General features: G+C 40.6%; 1 long non-coding RNA gene across 2 annotated transcripts; it reads right to left on the reverse strand.

Annotated features, from left to right (window-relative positions):
• Positions 1-4,375: 4,375 nt before the first annotated feature.
• Positions 4,376-22,548, reverse strand: LOC126636705 (uncharacterized). Of its 2 annotated transcripts, XR_007628121.1 has the most exons (4): positions 22,019-22,548; positions 20,933-20,972; positions 8,279-8,496; positions 4,376-6,934 (listed from the first exon to the last, which is right to left on the reverse strand). It is a non-coding gene; the product is annotated as an uncharacterized LOC126636705 (long non-coding RNA). The 2 variants fall into 2 exon arrangements; XR_007628120.1 differs by lacking the exon at positions 20,933-20,972 and having other exon boundaries at positions 22,019-22,541.
• Positions 22,549-26,287: the final 3,739 nt, after the last annotated feature.

The following is a 26,287-nucleotide window of genomic DNA, read 5'->3' on the forward strand; positions in this document are numbered from 1 at the left end:
CTAACTAGGGTTGCCGCCAGGTTGGTTCCCAACCAGCCTAGCCAGTTTCAGTCTCTTCTTGCCAGTGAGACATAGGAATACTATTTTGTTTTTGTATTTTCTTTTACTGCAAGCAGACATGACTCACTAGGTGAATTTGCACATATCATTAGCTCCAGTATGGGATGTGATGGAATTATTGCGCTTGTAGCCCGCTGACTTGCTCCTGCATGGCCACTCCGATACCTCCTGGCTCTGTAGGGCACGTGGTACATCTCCAGACTGAATCATGCTGGCTCAGTGAGTCCGATGCATGCAGCATCCTTTTGAGCTGCTGCGCAAGTGTAGCAGATCTCTGCGTACCAAGCAATGTCTTGCCGAAACAACCAGTTTCGTTACACCAGCTGGGTGAAGTCCTAAATTCTCGCTCCTGTAAACAGCGCAGCTCTTGCAAGATAGGGGCCTGAGGATGCTCAGCAGTGAAAAATGAGCACAGCATCCTCCTTTGAACCCACCCTTAAATCTCAGATTTGCAATAATGTCCACCACCACCTTGACCACTCTTTGACCGCTGCTTGTCATGCTGACCAGAAACGTCTCTAGTCGTTGTACTGTGTTGCCTCTTGGACATCTGTTGCTCCTTACATTGGATGTTTTTTTTTGTAAATGCTGCCTTTTTGCTTTGTTCACTAGCACAAGAAATTGCCTAATGCAATGGTAATATGCATGCTAACAGTAGTATGAGGCATCTAGTGTCATCTAACTGGGCCCCGATACCTTGTCCATCAACCTTTTCCTATTTGGAGACATACCAAGGCAGTAGGGCTACTTGTTTGCATAAAGGTTTCCAGAGTCAGGCCTGTATTTGTCGTGCTTTTCTGTGTTCAGAGGAGGCCAGAAAATCCTTGCAAACTCACAAGCACCATGCTAACCAACTAGAGGGATGGAGCACCTCTCCTGGGATGAAAAGCTAAGAGAATTGGGTATGTTCACCCTGGAAAAGAGAAGGCTTAAAAGTGACCTAATTGCATCTTTCCAGGACCTGAAGGGAACCTACAAAGAGGATGGAGATGGACTTTTTACAAAAGCATGTTACAGGACCAGGGGGAATGGCTTCAACTGAAAGATGATAGGTTTAGATTAGATATTAGGAAAAAAATTTTTACTGTGAGGGTGCTGAGGCACAGGAACAGGTTTCCCAGAGAAGTTGTGGATGCCTCATCCCTGGAAGTGTTGAAAGCCAGGTTCAGTGGAGCTCTGAGCAACCTGGTCTAGTGGAAGGTGTCCCTGCCCACAGCAAGGGTGCTGGAACTCGATGATCTTTAAAGGTACCTTCCAACCCCGGCCATTCTATGATTTTATGATTCTATGATGCTATGATGCTATGATTCTATCCTAACTATTGTTGTTGCTGCCATCACGGCTGTCTTCTTTGGCTGCCACCTACAAGATTATTCTACAGATATGCAAATGAAGCAACATAAAATGTACACCTCTTGGCCCCCTTTTAAGTTTTGCCATTTGCTCTTTAAAAAAAGTGCTCAAAAAACAATAAGAAAGAGATGCATTCATCAGCAAATGCTTATAAAACACTGTAAAACTTATGAACACAGGCTTCTATTGAACAATTGCTACGGGAAAAATACAGCATCTCTTGTTTTGTAGTGTGTTTACTGTATCGTCCTGGTATACATCCATTACTTCAATTATCTAAAGAAAGAGGCTTTGATAGATTACGACCCAATGATGTGATCCTTGTGAGAGGCACACACATGCACTTATTGTTTAAGGTAGAAAATGGTTGCTTTGTGCAGTTATAGTTGTGTAGCAGGGAATATAGATCAGTAGAAGCGGGAAGGCAGCCTAACCCTTAGCCGTGCACTCACACCAATAACGATTACTTCCTTAAGTGAGGTGAGATACACCTTTATGGCAGCTTCCTTCATCCCGTGTGAGACTGGCGGCTCTGGAAACACCTAGGCTTCCAGTAGTGTTAAACTGTTTGAAAAATGCACTATCTAATAACGTTGTTTGTACAACAGTCACAGTTGCAAGATGGTGAGCTCACAGATTGGAAAATTTATTTCCTACACCGGGGAGTCGGAGCCTTGAGCAAAGGCCCCTCTCACCCTTCCACCCCTCTGCTTGCAGGCAATAGCAGTGACTGATTGGACGGCCAGGAGCAAGGCGATAGTGTGTGGCACGCGTCCTGTAATTCCAGTTCTCCGTTTGTTTATTTGTTAATAAGTAAACCCCACTGGGGTTGGGCAGGTCTCAGTAAATCCTTAAGAGGCTTTCCATATTCCCAGATGCGTAATCATTAATAACCAGTGCTGCAGACGAGCGGGCACTGATGAGCGGTTGTGTCTGAGCAGGGCTTGATGGGCATGAAGAGTCTACTCACACTGCCACCGCTGCGACAGCAGGGCCTTTGGGGAGCTGGGCTTACTGCCTATTTATATTAGCAAGTGCTTCCTTGTGCAGAATAAGGTACTGCTGTCATACTTTGCATATTGGATTAGGGAAAAAAAATACTTAGACATGTAATGCAATGTGACATTTTATTACCTTTTTTTTTTTTAAATTCAGGAAAGGAGCTATGCTTTCCAAAAGAAAAGTAGTTTTTCTTAAAATGAATTAATGAGCTTAAAATTAATTTCCTGCATAAATGATAGACATGGCAGGGGGGGGGGGCTAATTCCATATGTGAAATATTACAGAATAAATCAAATATTACAGAATAAATAACAGTAAAACATTACAGAATGAATGGAAACATCAGTTCTGTATGTACAGTAGTCAGCTCTTTATTCTCTTCACTCATATCAGCACATTCTTTCTATAAAAAGTAAAGTCAATGACAGGTTCTGATGGCAAAGAAGTACTGTGTACCCTGTGCCACTGTGGTCCCAGCACTCTGGCTTTGTATTTTCCAGCTGTCCTCTTTCAATTAAAGGACATCTGCATCACCCTAGGAACACTGAACTGGGCTTTGTCCTTGCAAATACTAGTACTTGACATTAGACTTGAGGTAGCAGTATGCCACATCAAAGCCTTGAGTAGAAATGCTGAACGACTGAAGCCAAGTGTTGCAGATTGTGCCACTTACTGGCATTTTAATCACTTCGTCAATTTGTTCTCTTTCCTTTACCTATGAAAATGTGACTCTAGCTTCTGATATGGTTACTGGGATACCTACAGTCTGGAGTCCTCTCCAAGTTCATTCCAAAGCAACAAGTCCCTCCCTTTGTGTTGCAAGTCGGACCAGCCTGGACCCTGCTCCCTCTGGGTAGGCAGGTCCCGAGACCAGCACTGCACTTACCCTTCTGACCGGCATGTGACTTGGCTCCCAGATCCACACTTTGAGGCTGCACCTGGCACTTAAATGAATTGCTTATCACAACCATTAGGAGCAAAGGATTTCACAGAGAGAAGGGCTTGTACCACCGCTCCCATCTAGTCTACCACACAAACACATGTCATTTGTCCAAAGTAGTTAGACCATCCTTCCAGGTTTTTTTCTGAGTAGCTACTCTGTATGAACAAAATTATTGGTGCCTCGGCACCAGATTACCAACCCTATGCCTCCTGAAAGTAGCTCTGGATACTCAATCGCACTTTTCAATTTCAGATATTCCTTGTGCATATGGCTTTTAGGTTCAAGCCTAAAGCCAGTTGCTGAACCCTAGCCCTTGCTAGAACCAATCAATACAATCTTTTCTAATTCACTGGTTGGTTTTATCTCCTGCTTTTGTTGGAGGATGACTTATTTTTACCTGTCATTTGGGCTCTGGTGATAGTTTATCTAGTGGCAGCCATGAAGCTGAACGCACCTGTGCATATAGCTCCAGTTAATCCAACAGAGCTACTCACTTATCCTTTGCAACAAAAGGTGATATAAAATACTTATCAGTAGAAAGCAAACTCTTTTTTTTTAAACCATGTGTGAGGTTGGCATCTGTTTACACATGGGACTAGCTGAAGGCTACTACCACTGATGACAGTGGAAATTTTGCAATTAGTCTAAGGCATTATACAGTCTTGAACAGACAAATCTCTCTGTTAAGAGAAGAAAAATCTCAAAACTATGTTTTGTAAGAAAACCACAAAGAGCTAAAATATGAATGTAACAGTATAGAAATACTCAAAATACATTATAGTTTAATCCACTTAGTTAAATTATTGTTGCATAATGCGGAAAAAAAATTAAAACAGGAAATGTAGAACAAGGAAAATTAAGAAAATTAATTCAGACTACTTCTTTGTATTTGTATTCTGAATTGCATAATTTTGAACTTCTATTTTGCATAAGGAGTAAAGTACTTACTGATTTTGCTATGATGACCAAGCAATACTAGAAATAGAGCACAGTTCTGAAAGAATCAGTTATGTAGACATTTGGGATTCATAATGGAAGATAATGGTCTTTTTGATGATGAATCCACTATATAAGCCAAGAATATTTCAAGAGCTTGTTTCAAAATAGATCCATTAGCATAACCTAAGACATACCCTTGGTCTTCTAGACAAGGAAGGTTCTTGTATTGTTGTAATAACAGAAAGGTAAAGTATTAGAGAGTTTTTGAAGAAATTATGTGCTTGTTACAGAGCCAAACTTCAGGCACACTCCTTACAGTGTATAAATTTTAATGCAAACTACATAATCTGCATTAGTTTCCGAAAAATGAAGGTTGGGGTTATTTTCATAGTATCATAGATATGTTTTTTGAAATAACTTCTGGATCATGAGGTCATTAAGAATCCTTCTTGGATTAACTGGCAGCATGGAGCCTTCCTACACAGGGCATTTCTAAACTCCTTGCCAACACTTTTTTTTTTCCCCCTAACAGTCCAGTGGAATGCCTAACGTTCTGTAAAAAGACATGGTTAAAAACTGTGGTCAAATACATGGGAAGCATATACTGTTTGGTTATACCCTGACAGCAGTTTTTGATAGTTAATCTTGTGCTGTATGGAGTGCATGGAACACCTCTGGTTTATAATATACTAAATGAAACCACTTCATATATATGTGTGTGTATATATATATATATATGTATAGATGTACCTGGAATGCCTAATTGCATGACTTTCTGTTTTATGAATATACTAGTATTTCTAATGCCTATGCCTGTTTTCAGATATTACTCATCTTCGCCAAAGGCACTGTGGTAGAAATAGTCGATTGGACATGACACTTACATGCTACTTGCTGGGTGTTCTTTATTTCCTTGAACACCTAGCTGGAGAACTGAATGTTATCAAAAGAGGGTTCAGCTGTGTAGGAAGCAAATACTTCCCAACATTACCGTTCTTTAAAAAGTGTTTTGACTAATTTATTGCAAAAAGAATTCTGGTATTGTTCCACCTGTAGTGCATTGTTAAGCAGCTCCTGGAGTTATTGTTGTGTTGGCTAGCTGGTCCAAAAATTCACTGTATTGAATTCTGGTTTGCAAGGCAGTGATCTCCCATTTTATATCAATTTATTTCTTGGTGTTTTTCTAGTTTATTGTATTTATCTCAACTATTTAAAATATCTGCAAATATCCCCATGGTAATGGAATTCACTTGGCAGCACTATATTGTTATATGAATCATTACTAGAGGGTAAATAAATGGTTGAAGGCATAACTAAATACCAAATGGAAGTTGATATGTTTGGTAACACCAGAAGGAGTTTTATTGTGAAGATACCTTAATATCATTAACATTCTTTCCTGGAAAACCCTACTTCTTGAAAAAGTTGGTTTGAACAGACTTGAGAGTTTGGTCCTGATGTTTTGGGGGATATCCCCCAAAAGAAACCCTTTCCTGCAGATGGGCGGATCTGCCCATGACTCTGTTATGCCTTGAGTCCAGAGAGCAAAGGTGGCTGTTGGAATCCTATATGAAAGAGTTGGAGATCATTGAGTTTTTATGATTATGCATCTATTAGTGCTATGGGCTGTCCATAGTGGATAAATGGAGAAGTCATCCTTTAGAAAGGTTCTTAGCTTGAGCCTGTGCCTTCAACAGAAAGCAGGCTAAAGCAGTATTTATGGACTTTCAAAAGATGTAGTGTATGTGCATAAACTTCCAATGAATAAACAACTCACTCTTTTTTTTTGTAATGGCATGTAATGGAATAAGATGGCTGAATACTTGCAGAGCATTTTCTACAAGAGAACAGTATTCAATTTTCTTGGGCTACAACTGGCAAAGCAGCCTTTTTCAGAGTATTCATAATTACCACAGCTATGAAGAAATTGTCCATTCAATTCAGTGTCTTAGATGGACCCATTAGCTACTGTTGTCTTGTTGCATAAATGCAGTTGCAAAAGTGACAGGGTTTTAATGTAGGATGTCTTAATCCATTGTAATAGCTACATGGCTTCTTCTTCAAATATGAAGGAAGACTGTGCAGTCAAGCGTGTTTTAATTCCATATCTAAAGTTCAGCAAATGGAAGAGAGAGCATTGAAAGACTTAAATAAACTACAATGTGATAAATCATAACAAAGTACAAAATGAAAACATTCAGTTTATTTAAAGAACGTTCTCAAAGAATGGAATACATCAGTCTTGAACCAAAGCATACATTTATCCACACTGTTGTTAATTCACAGTTTATTTATAAAATGATTCCATTTTTGATAACATCTGTACATGGCAAGGTGCCTAACCTCTGGGGCACAATGGGGAGAAGTTATTAAGTTAGCATCCTCCTTCCTCTCTATCTACAAGCAAAGAAGCTGGAAGGAATTGCAGGTTTACTCTTCTAACTGAACTCAGGCAGCAGCACTCAGTGGGTCTCAGTAACTTCCACTCACTGGAGAAAAGACAGAGCTCCTTTAAAATGGAGTCAACAGGAAATCTTGGTAGGAGGTTCTCAGAATGGCCAGCCGAGGCGAGCTAGGTACAAAGCTGTAGACCTGGTGTGGTACAGAGTCAACACCGACTGCAAGTCATGGAGTAAACTAAACAAAATCACACAAAGTCACAAAATTAAATCCAAAATTACCTAACTCCAGCTGTTTACACAAGGCACAAAACTCATGCCTATTATAATTCTGCTTTTCTCTCTGGCTACTTCACTGGAAAACTACTAAAACACAATTCTATTTGTCCAAATATTTGAAGGAGCAGTGAGTACTTTTGAATAATGCACCTACAACGTAAAGTACTGATCTGGACTGAAACAAAGCTCCTGAAATACATTTTAGTGTACAGAAATTCCATTTGCTGTACATCACTGAAAAATTTAGTATGTCAGAAAAAAAAATAAATCTGATTGGCCATAAAATGTTTTTTCTGTAATAGTTATGACCTAAAATGTATTTTCGATATTGGAAAAAATAACATATTGTTCATTTAGTCTGATGGATTTTACCACTTCCTGCCTTACTATTGAGGAATTCAGAATGCATTTTGGCCAACAAAAAGTATGTCCACACTAGGGAGTTTCTTGCTTTCTTTTCAGGAAAACACAGCTGTATTGCTGCTATTAATGCAGGCTTTCTCACCACCATTTATCTAATGCTGTCTGGCCTCCGTCATTTTTCTAGATCACTCTTATCTGCTCCACAGCGGGCCTCTATCCTGCAATTAATTCCACTTGCTACAGAGGTTGGCAGAGCATGCAGTGGGGTCCCAGCCATTAGGATATCTGTGTGTAAACATGAAGGAGATTGCAGTACCTGTGCTGGCAAATGCTAAGCCAGCAGCTTCCCTGCATTTGCGTGGAGATCATGATTGAACTCCTTCAGATGCAGTGACACAAAGTGACCATTCACCCTTCAGCCTGTGAGCCTTTGGGGCGAGGGACCAGACGTTCCCAGGGCAATGGGGGCCTCATTCTGGCTGGGACAAGTAATTAGAAAAAGAAGATGAGACCTGGCTGACCTACTTTCCATTACTTGCTGCTGTCTTCTCTCAGCATGAGCTGAGGAGGTACTTCACTCCCCACCCTCCCTTGTTTGTGTTTTGTGTTTTTGTTTTTTGGGTTTTTTTTAATCCTAAAGTTTCTAAAACATTAACAATTCTATTTAATAAGAAAAACACATTAGCAAATGTTTAAGACTTTTCTCCTCGGCAAACTGGCTTTCGCTAAAAATTGCATGTGTCTCTGGTAAATAAAGTAGAAGATAAATAGCATTAAACTCATAAAACAATTGCTGTATTTTCCTGATGGTTGGCATCTCTACAGTACAGCTGCTTCTCCCGGCCTCCTGGGAGCAGAAAAAGGGACAATAGCCAGCTGTGCAGTGTGACTGGCATCTCTTCCACCCCACCAACCTAAAGACACACGCACACATATTTACCAATATTCACCATCAGGAGGTCACACAGGATGGTCTTTGGGCCACGCAATCCATCACGGATCAGATAATCTCTTTGTATCTCTCAGAACACATCTCCTTTCTTAGCATCCAGTCTAGCAGGTGCAGCCCTGCATGTAAACCGCCCAAAACAGCCAGCTGTGCTTGCAATGAAACATTACAATCTGTGACCATCAGAGGAGAGGAGTCCTCACCCAAGGCTGTAAATAAAAGGAAAAGAATGTAGTGGCTTTGGGCCTTCTGCCCAAAGAGATAAACCTTGACTGCTGTCAAGCCTTTGCTTTTTTAAGAAGCCCCAAGCACTGTTTCTGATCAGAGAAGAAAGAAGTCCTCTGCCATGACCCTTGTCAGGGTCAGCTGTTCCAAGCTGGAGTTCACACCGAAGGCCAACATAGCCAGGACTGAATCCACAATGTTGCTCCCTTCCATGTGCAATCCCTCACTCTGTCTTCCACATGGGTCCCCTGATTTCTCTAGCAGGTCCTATGGGTTTCCTCCTCCACTGCTGATTTATGAAGTTTTTCCATTACTCACACCCTGCTTCCCAGTGCCTGTGTCACTTGAGGAGTCCTCTGCAATAAAGCAGGTATTGAAAAGGCAAGAGGGAACAGGAAGGTAATAAGTAACTGGGTGATGGGTAATTTAATTAGTCTTCCAGGGGCTAAGAGACAAGAAATCTTATTCTGAGGAGAAGTCACTCCTCAGGAAATCCTTATGGATCATTGTTCCTATGGAGCAGGAAAGCAAGCCTCTCACAATAGAAAATATCTTCCCATCAGCAGCACTAGAAAATGATAAAGCAACCAAACTGTGGTAGAGTGAGTCATCACTCAGCAATTTTTCTTCAGTGCTTTCCCACTGATTACTAGCAAAGGTCATGGGTTACTAAACCAGTGTCTGGAGGCTTTAAGATAGGAAGGGCCATCAGGAAGCCCTGATGCTGACAAAGATGCTTACTTTTAAATTTCAGTCAAGCTCAGAATTAGAGAATCGGGGGAAGAGCTATCTTCCTTGATCTAAATTAAAGACTTGCATTTTAGCAAATCTGAGGGAAGTGTTGTGGTTGCTATGGATAAGATATACGTAGGGCCCAAAACTCATAATTCACTGTTTTAGTAGACAGAGAGCAAAGAAGACAGGAGAAGTTGAAAGAGTGTAATGCTGTCACATCCCCTGCTGAGACATCCAGTTCAGGGTTAGCTCCAGATTATGACACAGAAAGTAGCTTTGACTGCAGTGTGCCCCTGCCTGTTGTGATACAAGTGACTACCCTCTGGAAGGTCTCCGAGCCATCATTCAGGTCCTTCTCCTTTCCCTATTTGAACTGTCCAAGTAACTAATTTACCACCTGAATATCTTTAGTAGGAGGACAAATTACATTCAAAAAAGGAAAATCACTGCTTTCTGCTTAATTTCTCTTAAAATTAAATCAATACCAAGGTGTCACATTCCCTTCCTTCCTGCAGATCTGGGCTTCTCTGAAAGAGCCACCCTCCCCTGATATTCAGTTATCTCTGGAGTAGCACCATCGCCTGTAGCAACATGGAGAACAATTAAGATAAGACATCAGTGGTTTATCATTGTCTGGTCTAACCTTACTTAAAGCAAGTCTGGCTAATGGAATAATAATAAAAATACCAACACCTAACAAGACCTGTCCTGCCCTACAGCTCATATTCCCATCAACAATCCAGCCACATGAGAAGTCACAACAGTGGAAGATATGGAGGAACTTCTGGTGCAGACCCAGGTTTTGGAGTTACACTGGGGCAGCAGGTATAAGGAAAGCAAAGGAAAAAAACTGGAGCCAGATTTCATGTTCATTATGTTCTTGTCTTTCTGTGATATCCCTGTGAAAAATTTATAGAAAAGCACTTCAGTAGTGTTAATCAACCATTAGTGACCTCCTGAGCTCTAGGGAATTTATGGCTTTCATGGAGGTCTCTGGCTCTTTTTTTTTTTTCCAAGGTTGCAGGGATACTGATTAATTTTTGTCTTTCATGGTGGTTGGGTTCACTGTGATTTCCCCCTGCAAGGCTAAAGTGACAGGCAGGTAGAACTTCTGTCCTGAGAGTGTCCAGACGTGTCCCATTCCCCTAATGAGATTATTTTTACTCTGTCTTAAGGGTATTTTAGGTCTTTACAGAAACTAGGTTTTAGCTGTGTATAGATACAGGCATATATATATAAAGACTGATGTTGGCTGCACACAGTGCTGCTCAAAGTATGTCAGAAATATGTAATGTATGATAAACAGAAAGATGTGCTTGGGGTTTCAATCACCTTTCTTCTTAGTGAGGTATTTCAAGACTTCAATGAAATGCACATGTCTTACATTAAGGGAAGCTTAACAGGCTCAGAATATGTATATCCCCATTTCCCTTGAGCCTGTGAAGCTACCTTACTACCAAAGCTGAGTAAAGTATCCTTACGGAGTCAGTGTAAACAGCTCCTATTCAGCTCAGTCCTGCAATCACATACTGTAGGTTTTTGTTGGGTTTCCTTTTTTTTTTTTCCCCTGCAGCTTTTTTCTTTTTCGGAAATAAGAACTTTCTCATGCCTGTTGATTTCATCATACAGGAATTTAATTCAGCAGTCACCTTAAAAGGCCATTCATTTAGACTTAGGGAGGAGTGCATTTGCTTCCTTTGCAAAATGTGATGTCAAGGCTTATATTTTTTCCCTCCTCAATCCATCTTAAAATAGGAAATGAAGAAAGAGGAGGGTCCATAGTAGAACACAGTACACATTTATACGGTCACCTAAATGAACAGAGCTGAAAAGACTCATAAGCAGTACCTTTTTACCAAACGTGAGTACCACAGGTATGGAATAAGGCACAACATATTTTGGCAGGGTGCTGATTCAAGCTTCTTAATTAGCCAGCTAAGAGATCAAAGAGCAAAAAGAAGTCAGATGAAAGCTAGGTGCTGGTGTGGCTGCAATTTCTCTCCTAACTATCTGTTTCCCAGATTACAATGATGTCAGGCTGTATCTGTCACAATTAACATGGGGAGGACGAGGATAAAACAAAAGCCTGTTTACTGTAGGCTGTACAGAAACAGTTTTTGTATAGATTTCTTCAAATGAAATCAGTTATTGTAGGTGAGGCTGGTGACTCCAGGTATTATTAAAGTTGTCTGCACACCTCACAAAGCCTTATTTAGAGCCAGTTATAACTTCTGAATTCAGCTCCTAGAACTGAGCTGTTCAGAGCCGTCTGGCTCTACTAGGTACACCTACATATGCATGGCTGTACTTTTCGGATACAGGATGAAAGTGAAATGTCTATCTTGTTCAGGTCAAAGGAGTTTGGAGTGAGGATTTGGCCTTTGCAGTCAGGAGGGCTGGGTGGAGGAGGGAGAAGTGGTCTTGCTGAAAGAGCTCTCTCTTTTACATTCCTTCAGAAAATCCAGCCACAGATCACTCAGGCAGAGGAAGGCCCTTGAATGTTTGTCGTTCACAAATGTTCAACAGAAGCATTCACAGTTTTAGCAGCTAAACTCCCTGATGATTTGTCTGTCTTGAGCACACTCCAGTCCAAATTTAAAATAACTTTTTCCCCCATACAGATTTTACAAGGCTCTGTGGCAGGTCACTTTTAATGTTGAGATCTGAACTGAAAGGGAGGCACAGCCTAGTTTCCAATCAGCATCCCCTGCCTGGAACTATGGAGGGAATGGGAAGCTGCTGGAAAGCGGGAGCCTCAGAACAGTGGAAATTGGTCCCGGAGGTGGCAAGAGGAGGGACGAAAGGTTTAAACCAGCATCAGAGATAGTAGGAGAACACTGGTGATGAAGTAAACTGCAAGTAGAAGCTGGCACAGAGCATCAGAGCTGGGGGACCTGGGCATTACCCACAAGGAGAATGTGGGGCCAAATCTGGCTGAGATGGCATGGGAGAAAGGGAAAAAGGCAGTGGGAACAGTGATGCTGAGACAAGGGGAGAGGTAACAGTGCTGGTCCAAGCAACAAGGTGTACATAGGGCTGATGTCTGTGGTCCATTTATCTTGGATTTTCTAGGGCCTAGGATTTGCTGTGCAAGAAGATAATGATTGAGTGGGAAGTTTACTTGAGTGGAGGTGAGGACTGGATAAATCAGAGATACAGGACTTAAAGCTGAGTCCAAGGAGATGTGGTGCAGATAAATGGCCCCCAGGGTTTAAATGCTGCCTTGGACTCTGTCCCACTGCTCCAGAACTCCTTGCATACCAGGCAAACTTTATATATGTTTACCTGGGAGCTCCTAATTTCCCTGGTGATCAATGTGATTCCTGATATAAGAAAGTGCTGTGTTCAGAGCTCTAACTGAAGTCAATGGGGGCTATGTTTTTTGTATATACAAAAAAAACCCCAAACATCAAGTGCTTAAAAGGTTTAGGTTTAAGTATGTTACATATTAAATTAGTTTATATTTCCCCCCATTTTTTATCCACCCACCTCAGAGGTTGTTTTTTTTAAAAAAAAGTGAAATATTCAAATTTTATAATGTTAAATGCCAATAAATAAGTACCTTTGGGAACAAACAATTCTTCCTTCAGAGCAAAAAGATACAGCACAGTGAAGTCTGAAGCCCCATTAAACAACCAGGAGAACACAAATCATTGAACAGTTGCTCATTAAATAGCCAGGTCTTGTTCTGTGTACTGGCTGAAGCAAAGATACTCTGAAAATATAATTACGTATCATGCCAGTAGCAGCTGAGTCATCCATGGAAGTGCTAATTGGAAAAGTATCATCCATTTCTTTTCATGTAATAGTAATAGTGTAAATGCAGTGGTTTTGAGTTTTCTTCATTGACCCCTATAAACTTTGCTAGAGAGAAGAAGATCCTTGGATAGGGACTAGACAACAGCTTGTTCTTTAGTTACCTCTGCTGAAGCCCTTGGAAGTCATCTGTGGAACCCTGGGAGTTTGCAGATCGCATGTTGTAAACCACTGTTTCTATATAGCTCACAAAGGCAAAAAAAATGCATTAAATCAAGAATAATTATCTCGGTCTTTCCAGTAACATGCTCTGTGTTCAAAAAAGTGTATAGAACATTCAACACCCTTGCAAGCAGTCACCTTGAAAGAAGGGAACAAGTTAGTTTCAATTTTACCAAATTTTTTTGATTTTTCTCTCTGTCCATTGCTACTGCCATATCTTGCATTTCTCTAGTTGACCACCAGTATCATACTCCAGTCTGAGTTAAGATCCCAGCACACTAACTCACCTCTGCCAACGTGGTCCAGCTCCTAATATGCATCATGTAGGGCTGCAATCTGGTTTAAAGGCTTACATACTCAAATGTTTCCATTTCACTGCAAATTTAAAATGTTATTTGATTCTGCAAAAACAAACATTATGAAGGTGTTTCCCCTTGGAATTTGGGAACTTCTGTCACCGATGTGCAAGGATCTGTAATTATAGCAGTGTTCCCTTCCATCCACCACAGCTGTCTCCAGCAATGTTCCCCCTCATTAGGAAACTATCCTATAATTTCAGATTAGAGCTGGAACGTAAGGCAGTAATTGCCCATTTCTGTTTGATGCCTTGCAGAATTTATGTTGTCAAGCTGAGGCGTCTGTTGTGCTTAAACCTTTCCACCCCCTGGCAACAGGTCTTTACTTGAACTTCATTTAGCTTTGCCTCGTTTGCATCAGCACTTCCCCTAGTGCAAATGCTGTGAGAGCTGTCTGTAGATAGCACTGGCTTCAGGGAAGCACAAGCCTCTGATATGTTGCAGCCACAGAGGATTTCACCTCACCATCTGACACTCAGCTTTATACTATGTTGGTGACCTGTGCCACTTTCCCATTAAGTTATTCTGGCTGTGAAAATTCTGGTAGGAGAATTGAAAGTGATGTGAAACGATAGGTTCCCCATTCTGAATATCTGCTCATTTCTGGACCATGGAACAAGGCACATTTATCTTTATTCGTTACCCTTTAAAATGACACATCTTTTTAAAATTTTGTTAGTTTCATCTATGTGATGTATGAGATCTTCCTGAGCTCATAATATGTCACCACTGCCTCTGGATGACAATCTTAGTAATAGATGTTGGGTTGGTGGCAAAGGATGTAGCTCCCTGCTCCCTTATTTCTGCTTTTTCTTCTTTTAAGCCCTGAGCCCTGGCTGTCCTCCTCTGAGAAACTCTGTGTTTGCTAGCAGAATTATAACAACACATAGATAAAATAAATTTGCCAGCAAGCTCCTTTTAGCTATTTATTTTTATTTCAATTTGCAAAACATAAAAAAGCATGTAGTCTGGGCTGCAAGCACATTTAACAAAGGATTAAAAAAGCAGACCAACTCCTAAGAGCTTTAGCAAACCACTAGCTTTTTCCCACATGCCAGAGCTCTTTGTCACATTTTTCAAGACTAGCAAAGTGAACAAAAAGGGCTCATTGTGGGTGGGCTTGGGACAGAGGTCTAACATATGTGAACATGGGCTCAGAGCACTCAGGTTGTTCGCTTCTTCAGTCTTTCTGCCTCTCTCCTCAGCGTCTGCATGGCAGAGGTGTGCATGCACGTGCACATGGGCATACATGTGCACATCTTGCTCCAGGTGCACGTGCAGCATCCACGTATTAGGAATTATGCTGTGAGTAGCTATTCACTGCATTAGCTGCTCCCGATGTTTCCTGTTCCAGCTTTCCTCCTGAACTGCCAACATTAACTTACTTTTGCTTAACTGCCAGGACACGACACAATAAAAAAGATATATTTCAAAGTTCCACAGATAATTTAAAGCAATTCCTTTCCAATTACCTCCAGTTAGTGTGGATAAACATTTCCCCAGAAGACAAAACACTAAACCACATTCTGGTATTCGTCTTGACTTTTTAGAGAGATGGATTTTACAAAGCGATCTGCTGCTTCATGGGAAGAAGAAAATTCCATTTCTGAAAATCAAGCCTTTGTTTGTAGAGAAACCCATACAGCTTGCATTTGCTGACTCTCTTCATGTGCTGCCAATGAGTGGGGATGGCCCAAGCCTGACTTTTCCTTCCTCATTATACTTGGTGCGTGTTTGCTCCCCTCGTGGGCTGTGTTTTGAATGTGTTTGTTTAGTTTCTCACTGTCTGCCATACTGACTTCTTTATTCTTTCCCCTCTCGGTTTGATGCATATTTTATTTCTGTCTTGCATCTGCACTCTGCTTTGCTTTGCTCAGCTGCATTTAGCATCCTGATTGTATGAGGATGTGCCTCCTTTGTCATTTTAACCTCTTCAGCAGTAGTGCTCTGTTGGAGAGGCTGCGAAGGGGAAGACCAAAAAATTAAACCCTCAAAATAAAGTCCTACTGACAGCAAGAAGAAAATTTAAAAGCCAAAAAAAAGAGTCTGCACAAAGATAAAATTAATAAAACAAGCACAGGATTTTAAAAGCTGCATAATTTCTTCCCAAACATAATCCAGATGTTACTCAATGATCACATTTAAATATAAAAGAACAATATATATTGCATTGTATAATCACTGTATTTTTTAAGTGCAAGAAAAATACGAAAATGCCAGATTCAGTAATTCACAGCTTTCACAGGAATACAAACTTTTCTTAGCACGTTTCATGGCCATTGTGCAATATGATCCTCTTAATCTCTGGTAAAAGTCTGCAAAGTTTATCATCAGTTCCCTGCATAAATGAACTCAAGATCTGGCTGCTTTTCTCCAGAAGCTATCTGGGATCAGTGGGGTCATACTAAAGATGAAAACGATCTGCACTGCCTGCAGAAATATCTGATAGGGTCATTCTGGTTATCTTCCTTGCTTCACATCCCTTGTGGAAAACTAGTTGTCAATATTTGCGTCAATGGGATGTCACTTGATGAGATACCTCAGATTTCTAAAGTGAACAGTTATACCTTCCTCATCATCTGTAACTGAACATAACAATCATCCAACTACAGCCAAGCCTGGGAATAGTGAATGTCAGAAGGAGAAAAGAAGCTAACTCAAAATAAGTTTGAAGAAAAGATGAGTAGAGCTGACAGATGGTACAGCACTTCAAGGAAATCACGACTTTCCCCTGCTTCCATCAGTTGCTAAGGAGAGACTATATATAAGAGAGTATCAAGAATATCAGCATTCAGGTAATGCTTAATTCTGATCAGTGTGGATGTTAATTCTGCCACGTATGGATGTAAGATGGAAGAAATATCTTCCATCTTAATCCAACCTGCTTCTCGGGACTGGAGCATCCATCCTCATGACTATTTCTAAGATGGAAGATGGGAATATTCTATCTTTTAAACTCTCCAAAAAACTGTTCAGGAGCATTAACCAGTTCACCATGCCGCTATGTATCTTTTGATTTCTGCAAAGGCAAATGGGAACATCTCTGAACACACTTTTCTGCAGCTTAGTGACTCCACATTCAGTAGCTGCTTTAAGCCAGAACAATGATCTTTCTCTTTCCAGCGTTCCACAGGATAGGATTCAACCCCATTAATGACTGTATTTCCCTCCTTAACACTCCAACGATACTTGGCTGAGAGGGGATAATGTAATTGTCATGACTGAAATGAAATTCAGATCAGTTGAGGAGACAGAGTGTGAAGAACACACATTTGCTATAGATATTCATCTGGTAAAGAAAAAAAAAACTTGCTTTTTTAAAAAAAGATTGCAAGATGTATATTGTTTACTCAGGCTTTAACTGACTGAAGGGGAGAACTGAAAGGGGTGTAGGGAATGAGACTATGTCTGGATGGAGACCAGTCACCAGCAGTGTTCCTGGGGCCTCAGTCCTGGAGACAGTTCTGTTCAATATACTTATCAATTATCTGGATGCAGGAGTTGAATGCACCATTAGCAAGTTTGCTGATGATACTGAACTGAGAGGTGTCGTTGACTGTCTTGAAGGACAAGAGGCCTTGAAGGATATGGATAGATTGGAGCATTAGGAGCAAAGATTCATGGGATGAAATTTAACCACCTGAACTGCCAGATTCTGCACCGAGTACAGAGTAATGCTGGGTACAAGTATAAACTAGAAGAGGAGTGGCTGGAGAGCAGCCCCACAGAAAGGGGCCCGGGGTTGCTGGTTGACAGGAGGCTCAACAGGAGTCAGCAGTGTGTGCTCTGGCAGCCAAGAGGGCAAAACTCATCCTGAGGTGCATCACACACAGCACAACCACATGGCCAAAAGGGATGATTATCCTACTGTATTTAAAGCTGGTGTAACCTTATTTTGAGTATTGTGTGCAGTTCTGGGCCCCAAATGTGCTTCCAGAGGAGGGCACCAAAGGTGGTCATAGGGCAGGAAGGCATATCCTTTGAGTTGCTGATCTCTTCTCCCTGGGATCCAGTGATAGGATGTGGGGGAATGGTTCAAAGCTACAGCACAGAAGGTTTAGACTGGACATTAGGAAGCATTTCTTTACCAAGAGGATGGTCAAACAGTGGAACAGGCTTCCTATAGAGATGGTTGATGCCCCACACCTGTCAGTGTTGAAGAGGGATTTATTTGGACAAGCCCTTAACAACATGGTTAATTTGGTCAGCCCTGAAGTGGTCAGGTAGTTGGACTAGATGATCATTTTAGGTCCTATCCAGCTGAACTATTTTATTTTACATTCCATACTTCATATTCCATATTCTATATTCTATATTCTATACTCTATATTCTATATTCTACATTCTACATTCTATATTCTATATTCTACATTCTATATTCTCTTCTCATCCTTCCTTCAACAGAAGCACTGATATATTGCCCGCTAAAATATCTCCTTTGTTTCTTACTTTAACTATATTATATCTACTAATTTCTCAAAAGACAAGAGCTATTGGAGAGACATTCCAGCTGAGGAAGAACCAACACAATCCTCAGATTTAGGTGAAACCATGTTAACAACATCTTCCTCTTCAACAACATGCAGCACCCTAAAAGATGGCCACTCATTTTAGTAAAGTGATGCAAAAAATTTTATTTGGTGGCCATACACAATAATAACAATAATGATGGGAATACACAAGAGTTAATGAGGAGCACTCTTACTTGAGAACTGAAACCCACTAACAGAACAGGACCTGCAGGTGTAGGTCCTGGAGTCACTCATCATCTCAGAGAAGGATGCAGTTATATGCTGCAAAGTCCTATTTCATGAAAGGGCTTCATGGGAGGGAAAAGGACCAGGCTTGTACATTTTTGCAATGGAAAGCACCAAAGAGAGCCTAAAGCACCCTTAAGAGTTACTGGGATAATCCCCTAGGCTATAGTGTAGGTGAGGTTTAGGTGACTGGCAGCAAAATGCACTGTGGATTAACTGAACACGATGATGACACACAGAATGGAAGGCATAGAAAAAACCAAGAGACTGGTAGGGCTAGTAAGAGGACAGGGCCAGTGGTGGTAGCTGGGGGATATTCATAAATTTTATGGCTAGAAAGGAAGACAATAAGAAGAAAGGCTGTAAAAGTGACTAATATGATTTAAGGCCAGTAGGAGAGGGAGCAGAGGTAAATGGATTAAGCAGTCACTGGAGGCAAGTATTTTGGGTCAGAGCACAACAGCGGGGATAAGGGTAGAGAAACATCACTCAGGCTCATTTCCCAGACCTTCCTCCATATGCACTGCCTCTCTTCTTCCACATAACAAAGACTTAAGAACCTCCTCAAGATTCCTCTTTTTTGGCTTGACTTTGACTTGACTTTAATGAACTATCTTCCATATTGATGCTGTTCAGCACTCGTCTTTCCTTTGCTTTTTGCTGTGTGGTCTGTAACTATCTCAGTCAGACCACAAGCACCACAGTAAATCGTTACAGCAGTAAAGTGTAAATCACAGAGAAACACAGCATCTAAACTGTACCTGAATTACACCTATGGTGTTCTATGAATAATAATCTACCCAGTTGTACAGATGAATTGCAGAAATAGATTAAAAAGGGTGAGATGTAGAACTTGAACCAGATGTGCCACAGCTCTGGTCAAATTAAGATGCAGTCAAGAATTTGAAACATTATGCTACACATTTTATCTAAAGCATTTAGCAGCACACAGAAAACCTGTTAACTTGGGGAAAAGCTGTGACATACTTCTAATCCAAGAAATATTACAGACAGAGTTGTCACCAGTAAAAAACAAGTTGGACTCAAGTGAAAGAAATGGTAAAAAAATTACAATAAGAAGCCATTATAGGACACTGGGGGAGGATGAGAAAGCAGAACAGGAAATGTTTATGTAGATAAAGGAAGCCTGCAAAATAGCTACAACAGGAATCATAGAAATTTCAATCATCCCGTCACTGAGGGGAATTGTAATTAGGAAGTATCAAATAAGTGTGAAAAGCTGAGGACTTTACATAGCCCTGAATTGTCTTTCAACAGTTTATGAACATGCAGCTCTAGACAGAGAAGCAACAGCCTCAGAAAACTCACATCCTGGCTTTTATCTCGAAATCCAAAATAGTGCAGAAATGAAAGAATCAGTTTATTGACCTTCTGGGTTATACTACTAGCTCTATTTTCTCAGGCCTTCTGCAGATGGTTGGGGGCTGGTATATTCACAGAGGATGTGGTTCATTTAACTTCTGGGGATTGACTTTTGTCGTGTTTGTAGGTGGCATGAACTATGAATTGTTAAGAAGAAAGCTTTGCAAGCTATGAGATGGTTAAGTGGCTACACATTTTTACCACCCAAGTTATTCTTAATTAAAGTTGGTGTAAAAGGTAGGCAATAACTAGTCATTTCTGGAAATCTCAATATACACTAACACAAGTTTAGTTCCATTTGGAGTTAAAAAAATCAGGTATAAAATCCATTTTGCTGACAGCAGCACCATCTTGGCTTCTGTGAGGTTTCAATTCTCCACTGCAGAAGTGCCGTTAAGAAAGGGAGGCATTGGCAAAGCTTCTTTGTGTTGCAGTTGTATGAAAGAACAGTCAAGTGAAAATTACTGGATGTTACTTAGGTGATGTTAAAGCATCTGGTAGCATTGGTTTTCTGTCCATCCCAAGCTTTTTGCTTGCCTTCTACTCAGACTCTGTGTGTCCACTGCACCGCTCCAAGCCCTCCTTCAACCTGCGGCTTCCACCTAGTTCTTCCAGTTGACATACAGATACCCTTGATCCTGGCCTCGTCCAAAACCAGTTTGTTCTGCCATGGGGCCAGCATAAAATAGGTGGAAGTCCCCTCTCATATTGGACTTCAATAGACTCAGGGAACATCATCTCATACTAACGGGACTACAGTCAGGAAATAAAAAGAGTGGCAAGAGTAACCCAAATAGTTACAGGAGATAGTTCAAAGCATGTTCTTCTGAGAAGCTGAAGCTCTACAATTTATTGACCTGGACTTAATTTTTGCAAAGATTCTGAATCTGAATCTGAACAAGCACCTGGTATGTTACAATTCATAGCACATATGTCTGCTATTGTTATCATTCTGCACAACAATAATCACTTTAATATTAGCCCTGACTTCATTCAGCGTTACTACTATAATACAGAACATTCCTTGACATCTGCTAAAATGGATAACATGCTTTCATAGACTTTTGTAATTTTTGGTCTTTATTTGCCCTGGTGAAAGATGGTCTAGCTTGATATTTCTCAAGACATAACTGTTGTGTCTGGAGTCATCCTTGTTTGTATAACAGGAATAGCACCTCTGTGACTTGCAGGGGATTAAAATGAGCACTTACTATAAGGAGACTGTGATTCGCTAAGGTGAATTTGATGAACCTGTGGGAGAAAAGTGCATAGTTAATTCTACTTTTCTCTGGTTCCATGTGTGCACTGGTCTCCAAAAGCTGTGCAGAGAGATTTTCAAGAACAAACTCTAATCAAACCTTTTCCTTGGAAACTCTCACTAGCAGCCTGAAGAAATGTCTGCTTTATTTTAATGAGCACTTTCAGCAGTATCACACAACTTTATGCTTTCATAATTTCAAAACTCTTATTTAAATAGCTGTGACAATCAAGCCAATTATGCTCCCATGGACCAATTTTTAGTTATCTTTGGTCAGCTTCCATTAAAAACATATTTGAATCCCCTTGCTGTCAGCTGAAATATTTTTTTGGAAATCAGTATTATTTGTCTCACTAATTACCCTTTAACTTGCTTTTGCTTATTTTTACAATTTTTCCTTTTTTCCACCTTCTGCATTATTTATTTTTTTAAGACTTACTACTTATTGTTTCTGCCGACCTTTGGACCCCTGAGCCTATGAAGCTCTGGGATATTTTTTCCTATTTAAAATTCAAAAAGGGACATTTAGTTTCCTTTTCTTTTTTATTCCCCCAAATATTTTCTGCCAGCAATTCCCTTTCAATAATATGACTGCTTGATTTTGTTTCCCCAGCTCACAGAAATTCTTGTTAAAATAGGAGTAGAAGAGATTCTTTTGGCAGCCTGCCTGCTGAACTCTAGAAATGCCACTTCACATAGTCCATGCTTTGGATGGTTGAGTGAGTTCCAGAGAATATAGCTGGGAAGAAAAAACCTGCAGATTGAAGCCTGTTAATCTGAGGACAGGGGGACCCATCCTCTAAATGGTTCCATCTAGATCATCACACGTCTGTTTTATTCTGAGTGCTTCATTTTGGCAAAGCAATTCATTCTCTTTGCTGCTCCATTTGTTGGTCATTGTGATAACTCAGCTGGCAGGCACTAGTGGTGCCGGTGAATCCTGTGACACTGACACCCATGTAATAATAAGCACATTAAGATATGGCACACAGACAACTAGACAGTTATTAGATAGTAATGACTTTAGACCTGTGCTTACCTGAGCGTCCTTTAAGGCAGGAATCTGGCTGGGAAAGGATGGCTCCGTTGTCACTTCATGGTCATCTCCCCTAATTATATAACTGGGAAGTCCTAAAAGCGTTTTAGTCTTTTGTAAGTGAAATTAAACTGCAAGTTTGCACTCAATCTTTGCATGGAAAATGTTAAAATTCACAGCAGATTTCCAGACGTCTGCTTCCCAACTGTTTTTAAAATCTAGGTCATTATATATAGGTGGCATCAGATAAGTCTCCATGGAAGTCTCAGAATATTTTAAACATCAAAATGGGTCAGCTTTCTTTCAAGCTTGTAACCATCTAACACAAGTTTTTGCATGTGTACAGTCCATGAAAGGTTAAATATCTCTCTTGACCCCTCATTGAACAGGGATTTTTACCATTCCATATTCTCATAGCTTGTAAGACAGCATTTTCTAGATAAATTCCCCTGCTATTTCAATCTGTTTGATGGCTTTTGCCATCCACTATGAAACCTATGGCAATAAAAATCTTACCTTGTTCCCGACCTTGGTCATTCATTTCCACATGCATTTCCACAGTCATTCCTTGACTGCAGGCATTTTCCCCAAGTTGAAAATTTGATGGGCCTCAGCTACTATTGTTTCTCTGATTTTGTAATTATTATTGTCCTCATTATTTTGCCCCAGACTGAGACTGAATCAGCAGTTCCAAATGGTGCCCTACTCCTTTGTGCAATTTTACACATGCTTGCAAACAATTTTCAGACTAGCCGGCAACACATACTAATCTAAGCCATGCAGAGCAGAGGTATGTGGTAGTGCAGTGCTGGAGAGGGCCACCACATGGATGCTGCTGGGAAGTAACAAGGGTGTTGATGAGTCAAATTTCATTGCCAAGGCTGAAGTAGTATCATCATTAGGGAAACAGACATCAGACCCAGGTGGTTTCAGTGGCAGAAGGATGATGGATGGGTAAGACATTGCTGGGTGAGGAAACCCATGACAGTAGTGGATGCTCTGACTTGGACTTTCTACAGGTAGATGCTACTTTACCTGTGGACCAAAATGTTGGAGGGGATCCTGCTGTAACAGAGGGCAGATGTGTCAGCTTGGGAAGCTTTATGCTGGTACCTTTACAATGGATCAGGTCGACTGCTTAGGGCCATAATCCAGTTACGGACATGTCATGATTACAAGCCTCAGGAACAGAGCCACGGGGGCCCCTAACAGCCCAAAGACAGAACTACAAGCCAAAGCCTGACACATTTTCCCATCGCCAGTCTGAGTGCCTGAGAAACCAGCTGAGAGCCAGGTCAGAGTGAGAAGGTCCTCACTAGCCTTAGTGAAATGCATGACATTTGGCAGCTCTACGGGCTATTGAAACCCCTAAAAACATTCCCAGTGCTTTCAGAGGACTGCAGATCCTGCTTACAGGCTGCTTTCCTTGTACCATGACAGCGCTTCAGGAACTCAGATAATATCACCAACTTCTGAACATAAATCCACCTGCATCTGGAAGTGTTTACTAATTTTTTTTTCCAGAGCTTTTTATGTCTGCTGGTAATTTTGATGTGCTTGCCCACAGTTGCTAAAGAATAAACTTGTCTCTTTTTTCATTTCTTTCCATTGCAACCAATACAATATCCTTGTGCCCATTGCAAATTTCACCACCACTGAGCTCTTCTGGCATCATGCTGGCTTGTGTTTTTAGGGCAGAGGGGAAGAGGGTTTTGTATGGTCATTTAATGCATGAGAAAACTCATTAATAGATTTTCTGGGTAGCTGAAATGTTGTTTTTTTCTGCAGAATAGAGAGAGCCTAACACTGCAAGCTTCCTCCTGATGCCCTGGCAGTCCCCTGCAATTCCAATTTGGTGTGACTGTTTCTTTGGAAGGGAAGAGTAGCTTGAACTCTGTGCTTATTCATTCTCAATGCTGTGTCTAATCAATGAAGCAATTGTAACTTTTGGTGATGTGAGTGTTGGCATGTTTTAAATTGACAGGAAACCCATCACTTGTACAATTGCTAGGCCACAAGGTGAGAATGAGAAGGAAACAAGACAGTGACTATGCATACAGACCAGATCTGAGCCCACACGTAGCTGAAGAAACTCACACCCCCTTTCAAACAGTCGAAATACCCAGTCCCTTCATACTGGCATATTTGTAACCTGTTGTTGAGAAGCTAAGGCAATGTCAAGAGCAGACGGTAATTACTTAAGCTAAGTTGTATAAAACAGCAACAGATAGACTGCTCAACCAGGGAGTTACAAAGATTTTGTGCAACTAACAAATAATTAAATAAAAGTATTGTGTGCAAATTGAACCTTTTGGAAAAAAACAACAAAAAAAAACAAAGTGAAAAGGTCTGTGTGCACTGTCAGTAGCTCCTTGTATCCCTGGGGAACACAAGGGTGCTCTCTTTCTTGGCCATGGGAATACAGTGTCGTTCCCTGAAGATGGCTAGAAGCAATACAGCCATCTACTGACTGACAAGGTTAACCACAGCAGCTTTATGTGCTCATTTAACTTGCCATTTCCATCCTAAAATTGTGGCCTTTGGAAAACTGGTTTTCAGCAGAAGCTAATTACTGAAGTGCATAATTAATAGCTGATTAGTAACTCGCTGAGTCTCCCTGTTACTCATTGTTTTGACATCTGGTTGGGTAGCTATGTGAATAAGCACTCCTAAGCATGTGCCATGTATTTTCCCAGGCATGAGATGGCATCACATCTCGTGATTGACATGCAAGGTTGGTGTTTGCTGAACACTGATCACTTCATAAAAGTCAGAGAAACACTCTGGACACCAACACAATGTTGTCAGAGCAACCAGGCAAAATAAGGTGATGTGAGTGTCTGACTCAGGAATTATTGAGGATATTTCATTATGTTTAAGAGCTGTTTGTAGGTTGTATGCTGATGCAGCTGTTTGAAAACGGAGCCTGACATGCAATACCCCATGTGCTATGTGACCTGAGGGCTCACATGTCCTAAGGCCATGGAGTCTTGCAGGAAGTCCATGTCTTGCCACAGACTCTCATTAAAACAAACAGATGAAGAAGAACATTTCAAGTTCATATATAAGGAAAGTGTGAAAATAGAATGAAAATGCATGAAAAAGATCATTTGTGCCACAGTAACACTTGGATACTGGATGGATGTCAAGAAGCTCCCTTTTACCGAAAGGCTTTTGTAATCCCTAAATGAAAATAAATTGTTGGTTACAAATCATATCAGGAACAATGTCCATGCTAACAAACTGAAAAAATACCTGACATACTTTGTGCACAAGTAGCTGGCTGAGCAATCCAAAAAGCACTCACAAAAACATAGTGAAATAGCAGACCTTGTGTAAATATAACAAGTCTTGCATTGTTATGAAATGACTGTAGGGATCAAGATTGACCAGAGCAAGTGACTCTGCCTATAAGCCTCATGACAGGTTGGTGAATGAACACGGTGAATGAAGTCCCACAGTCCTCCCTGGGTTTAGGAGGAGCTGTGTAACCTGCAGTGCTGCTGTGAAAGCTCTAAATGCTCTGTAGACAGAAGGCTGATTACATACACACATGATTCCTACCCTTGTTGGAACTGGAGCATCCAGATTTACACGACTAAGACTTCTCTTTGAAGTGTCACTATGAGGAAATTGTGCCTTTCTTCCTCTTGCAACCACTTCAGCATGGCTTTAATTCAGCATGGCTTGCATTAAATTATAACTATGTTTAATCCCTATTGCTTACAAAACCCATAGGCTGAATTCACCCTTTGCAATTTTTAGAAAAAACAAAAGCCAAGGCATCAAGAATTACAGGTAAAATACTCCTCCTAGGTTATTTTGTTGCTTCTTGCTATTGTAAATGAAATGTTACTATAGGTTCTCAGGACACAGTGTAAATCTCAATGTATAAGAGCAAAAAGTTTTTGAGACTTTAAACTGAGATTCTTCTTACGATATTCAAAAACTTGTAAAAACTTTTTTAAAATAAGAGTGTGATGCTTAATGGACAGAGATAAATATGTTATTATATAATATTATAGCTACAAGAATAGCATTTCAGGCTGAGAAGGTTATATTTTTCAAAGTACGGATGTCAGGATGACATCTAAAAAGACAAACAGGCGTAGACAAGCATTTGGAAACAAAATATTTAGAAGGAAAATCTAAACCAGCTTGTTTCCACTTAAAAGTAAACAAGAGTGTCATCACAACAGACATGAGACAATGGCTCAGACATAACAAATTATAAATACACAAAATATATGTATTTCCAGAACAATTGGATCT

This window comes from Myiozetetes cayanensis, unplaced genomic scaffold (genome assembly GCF_022539395.1).
Source record: "Myiozetetes cayanensis isolate MyiCay16 unplaced genomic scaffold, myiCay2020 scf1, whole genome shotgun sequence".
NCBI classification, from domain to species: Eukaryota; Metazoa; Chordata; class Aves; order Passeriformes; family Tyrannidae; genus Myiozetetes; species Myiozetetes cayanensis.